We start from the raw sequence: 5000 nt of genomic DNA, 5'->3' as shown, positions 1-5000 counted from the left end.
GAGAGAGAGGCAGAGAGAGAGAGAGAGGCAGAGAGAGAGAGAGGCAGAGAGAGAGAGAGGCAGAGAGAGAGAGACAGAGGCAGAGAGAGAGACAGAGGCAGAGAGAGAGACAGAGGCAGAGAGAGAGACAGAGGCAGAGAGAGAGACAGAGGCAGAGAGAGAGACAGAGGCAGAGAGAGAGACAGAGGCAGAGAGAGAGACAGAGGCAGAGAGAGAGACAGAGGCAGAGAGAGACAGAGGCAGAGAGAGACAGAGGCAGAGAGAGACAGAGGCAGAGAGAGACAGAGGCAGAGAGAGAGACAGAGGCAGAGAGAGAGACAGAGGCAGAGAGAGAGACAGAGGCAGAGAGAGAGACAGAGGCAGAGAGAGAGACAGAGGCAGAGAGAGAGACAGAGGCAGAGAGAGAGGGAGGGAGGCAGAGAGAGAGAGAGAGGGAGGGAGGCAGAGAGAGAGAGAGAGAGAGGCAGAGAGAGAGAGGCAGAGAGAGAGAGAGAGAGAGAGAGAGGCAGAGAGAGAGAGAGAGAGAGAGGCAGAGAGAGAGAGAGAGAGAGGCAGAGAGAGAGAGAGAGAGAGAGGCAGAGAGGGAGGGAGGCAGAGAGAGAGAGAGAGAGGGAGGGAGGCAGAGAGAGAGAGAGAGAGGGAGGGAGGCAGAGAGAGAGAGAGAGAGAGAGAGGGGGAGGCAGAGAGAGAGAGAGAGAGGCAGAGAGAGAGAGAGAGGGAGGGAGGCAGAGAGAGAGAGAGAGAGAGACAGAGAGAGGACATGTCAACAAGCAGCTCCACAAGTCCCTCGAGCAACCATCCCATTTCTCAAAAATCATCGAGCAGGCAGGGTGTGAGGTGGAGGAGGAAGGGGGGGAGGGTGATCGGGGGGGGTGAGGGTGATCGGGAGGGGTGAGGGTGAGGAGGTGAGGGGATGAGGGTGAGGTGAGGGTGAGTGAGGAGGGAGGTGAGAGAGATGAGGGAGATGAGGGTGAGGAGGTGAGGGGATGAGGGTGAGGTGAGGGAGAGTGAGGATGAGAGTGAGGGGGTGAGGGAGTGAGGGGGTGAGCGTGAGTGAGGAGGGAGGTGAGAGAGATGAGGGTGAGGAGGTGAGGGTGAGGGAGGAGGTGGTGAGAGAGGAGGGAGTGAGGAGGGTGAGGGTGAGTGAGGGAGGAGGATGTGAGGGAGGTGAGGGTGAGGGGATGAGGGAGGTGAGGGTGAGGGGATGAGGGATGAGGATGAGGGATGAGGAGTGTGGGTAAGGGAGAAGATGAAGGTTGAGGGTGAGGGAGGCGGTGAGGGAGGAGGCGGTGAGGGAGGGAGTGAGGAGGAGGAGGTGAGGAGGTGAGTAGGTGAGGGAGGAGGTGAGGGAAGAGGCAGTGAGGGAGTTAGGCAGTGAGGGATGAGGAGGTTAGGGAGGAGGTGAGGGAGGAGGCAGTGAGGGAGTGAGGAGGGAGGAGGCAGAGGGAGTGAGGAGGTGAGGGAGGAGGCAGTGAGGGAGAGGTGAGGGAGGAGGAGGTGAGGGAGGAGGAGGAGGTGAGGGAGGAGGAGGAGACTCACCTTGAGGCAGTGAGTGTGATGAGGAGGGGGAGGAGGTGAGGGAGGAGGGAGTGAGGGAGGAGGAGGTGAGGGAGGAGGCACTGAGGGAGGAGGAGACTCACCTTGAGGCAGTGAGTGTGATGAGTGAGGGGGAGGAGGTGAGGGAGGAGGCAGTGAGGGGGAGGAGGTGAGGGAGGAGGCAGTGAGGGGGAGGAGGTGAGGGAGGAAGCAGTGAGGGGAAGGAGGTGAGGGAGGAGGCAGTGAGGGAGGAGGAGGAGACTCACCTCCTTGAGGCAGTGAGTGTGATGAGGAGCGAGGGGGAGGAGGTGAGGGAGGAGGTGAGGGAGGAGGAGGTGAGGGAGGAGGAGGTGAGGGAGGAGGAGGTGAGGGAGGAGGAGGTGAGGGAGGAGGTGGTGAGGGAGGAGGTGGTGAGGGAGGAGGTGGTGAGGGAGGAGGAGGTGAGGGAGGAGGAGGTGAGGGAGGAGGAGGTGAGGGAGGAGGAGGTGAGGGAGGAGGAGGAGACTCACCTCCTTGAGGCAGTGAGTGTGATGAGGAGTGAGGGGGAGGAGGTGAGGGAGGAGGCAGTGAGGGGGAGGAGGCAGTGAGGGGGAGGAGGCAGTGAGGGGGAGGAGGCAGTGAGGGGGAGGAGGTGAGGGAGGAGGCAGTGAGGGGGAGGAGGTGAGGGAGGAGGCAGTGAGGGGGAGGAGGTGAGGGAGGAGGCAGTGAGGGGGAGGAGGTGAGGGAGGAGGCAGTGAGGGAGGAGGAGACTCACCTCCTTGAGGCAGTGTGTGTGATGAGGGAGTGAGGAGGAGGCAGTGAGGGAGGGAGTGAGGAGGAGGCAGTGAGGGAGGGAGTGAGGAGGAGGCAGTGAGGGAGGGAGTGAGGAGGAGGCAGTGAGGGATGAGGGAGTGAGGAGGCAGTGAGGGATGAGGGAGTGAGGAGGCAGTGAGGAGGAGGTGAGGGAGGAGGCATTGAGGGATGAGAGAGTGAGGAGGCAGTGAGGAGGAGGTGAGGGAGGAGGAGGTGAGGGAGGAGGAGGTGAGGGAGGAGGAGGAGGTGAGGGAGGAGGAGGAGGTGAGGGAGGAGGAGGAGGTGAGGGAGGAGGAGGAGGTGAGGGAGGAGGAGGAGGTGAGGGAGGAGGAGGAGGTGAGGGAGGAGGAGGAGGTGAGGGAGGAGGAGGAGGTGAGGGAGGAGGAGGAGGTGAGGGAGGAGGAGGAGACACACTCCTTGAGGCAGTGAGTGTGATGAGGAGGGAGGGGGAGGAGGTAAGGGAGGAGGGAGTGAGGGAGGAGGTGAGGGAGGAGGAGGAGACTCACCTCCTTGAGGCAGTGTGTGTGATGAGGGAGTGAGGAGGAGGCAGTGAGGGAGGGAGTGAGGAGGAGGCAGTGAGGGAGGGAGTGAGGAGGAGGCAGTGAGGGAGGGAGTGAAGAGGAGGCAGTGAGGGAGGGAGTGAGGAGGAGGCAGTGAGGGATGAGGGAGTGTGGAGGCAGTGAGGAGGAGGAGGTGAGGGAGGAGGCATTGAGGGATGAGAGAGTGAGGAGGCAGTGAGGTGGAGGTGAGGGAGGAGGAGGTGAGGGAGGAGGAGGAGGTGAGGGAGGAGGAGGAGGTGAGGGAGGAGGAGGAGGTGAGGGAGGAGGAGGAGGTGAGGGAGGAGGAGGTGAGGGAGGAGGAGGTGAGGGAGGAGGAGGTGAGGGAGGAGGAGGTGAGGGAGGAGGAGGAGACACACTCCTTGAGGCAGTGAGTGTGATGAGGAGGGAGGGGGAGGAGGTAAGGGAGGAGGGAGTGAGGGAGGAGGTGAGGGAGGAGGAGGAGACACCTCGTTGAGGCAGTGAGTGTGATGAGGGGGAGGAGGTGAGGGAGGAGGAGGTGAGGGAGGAGGTGGTGAGGGAGGGGGAGGAGACTCACCTCCTTGAGACAGTGAGTGTGATGAGGAGTGAGGGAGGATGAGGTGAGGGAGGAGGTGAGGGAGGAGGAGGTGAGGGAGGAGGAGGTGAGGGAGGAGGAGGTGAGGGAGGAGGAGGTGAGGGAGGAGGAGGTGAGGGAGGGGAGGGAGTGAGGGAGGAGGAGGTGAGGGAGGGGAGGCAGTGAGGGAGGAGGAGGTGAGGGAGGAGGAGGTGAGGGAGGAGGCAGTGAGGGAGGAGGCAGTGAGGGAGGAGGAGGTGAGGGAGGAGGAGGTGAGGGAGGAGGAGGTGAGGGAGGAGGAGGTGAGGGAGGAGGAGGTAAGGGAGGAGGAGGTGAGGGAGGAGGAGGTGAGGGAGGAGGAGGAGACTCAACTCCTTGAGGCAGTGAGTGTGATGAGGGAGTGAGGGGGAGGAGGTGAGGGAGGAGGAGGTGAGGGAGGAGGAGGAGACTCACCTCCTTGAGGCAGTGAGTGTGATGAGGGAGTGAGGGGGAGGAGGTGAGGGAGGGGGAGGAGGTGAGGGAGGGGGAGGAGGTGAGGGAGGAGGTGGTGAGGGAGGAGGAGGTGAGGGAGGAGGAGGTGAGGGAGGAGGAGGTGAGGGAGGAGGAGGTGAGGGAGGAGGAGGTGAGGGAGGAGGAGGTGAGGGAGGGGGAGGAGACTCAGCTCCTTGAGGCAGTGAGTGTGATGAGGGAGTGAAGGGGAGGAGGTGAGGGAGGAGGAGGTGAGGAGGAGGCAGTGAGGGAGGGGGAAGAGACTCACCTCCTTGAGGCAGTGAGTGTGATGAGGGAGTGAGGGGGAGGAGGTGAGGGAGGAGGAGGTGAGGAGGAGGCAGTGAGGGAGGGGGAGGAGACTCACCTCCTTGAGGCAGTGAGTGTGATGAGGAGTGAGGGGGAGGAGGTGAGGGAGGAGGTGAGGAGGAGGAGGTGAGGGAGTGGGAGGAGACTCACCTCCTTGAGGCAGTGAGTGTGATGAGGGAGTGAAGGAGGCGGAGGTGAGGGAGGCGGAGGTGAGGGAGGCGGAGGTGAGGGAGGCGGAGGTGAGGGAGGCGGAGGTGAGGGAGGCGGAGGTGAGGGAGGCGGAGGTGAGGGAGGCGGAGGTGAGGGAGGCGGAGGTGAGGGAGGCGGAGGTGAGGGAGGCGGAGGTGAGGGAGGCGGAGGTGAGGGAGGCGGAGGTGAGGGAGGCGGAGGTGAGGGAGGCGGAGGTGAGGGAGGCGGAGGTGAGGGAGGCGGAGGTGAGGGAGGCGGAGGTGAGGGAGGCGGAGGTGAGGGAGGCGGAGGTGAGGGAGGCGGAGGTGAGGGAGGCGGAGGTGAGGGAGGCGGAGGTGAGGGAGGCGGAGGTGAGGGAGGCGGAGGTGAGGGAGGCGGAGGTGAGGGAGGCGGAGGTGAGGGAGGCGGAGGTGAGGGAGGCGGAGGTGAGGGAGGCGGAGGTGAGGGAGGCGGAGGTGAGGGAGGGGGAGGAGACACCTCCTTGAGGCAGTGAGTGTGATGAGGGAGTGAGGGAGGAGGAGGTGAGGGAGGAGGAGGTGAGGGAGGGGGAGGAGACTCACCTCCTTGAGGCAGTGAGTGTGATGAGTGAGTGAGGG

At 63.4% G+C, this 5000-nt stretch overlaps 1 protein-coding gene across 1 annotated transcript in view; it reads right to left on the bottom strand.

The window, feature by feature from the left end:
* LOC121275161 (chromodomain-helicase-DNA-binding protein 8-like) overlaps positions 1-4989 on the bottom strand; it is a gene marked incomplete at its 3' end in the record, with an annotated part of 21711 nt that extends 16722 nt beyond the window's left edge. The window contains exon 1 of the mRNA XM_041182578.1: positions 4965-4989. The remainder of the gene's footprint in view (positions 1-4964) is intronic.
* Between the last annotated feature and the right edge of the window lie 11 nt (positions 4990-5000).

Source organism: Carcharodon carcharias, unplaced genomic scaffold (assembly GCF_017639515.1).
Source record: "Carcharodon carcharias isolate sCarCar2 unplaced genomic scaffold, sCarCar2.pri scaffold_1117_ctg1, whole genome shotgun sequence".
Classification (NCBI taxonomy): domain Eukaryota; kingdom Metazoa; phylum Chordata; class Chondrichthyes; order Lamniformes; family Lamnidae; genus Carcharodon; species Carcharodon carcharias.
The sequence above is the reverse complement of the archived record's forward strand: the minus strand, read 5'-3'. Positions and strand labels throughout refer to the sequence as shown.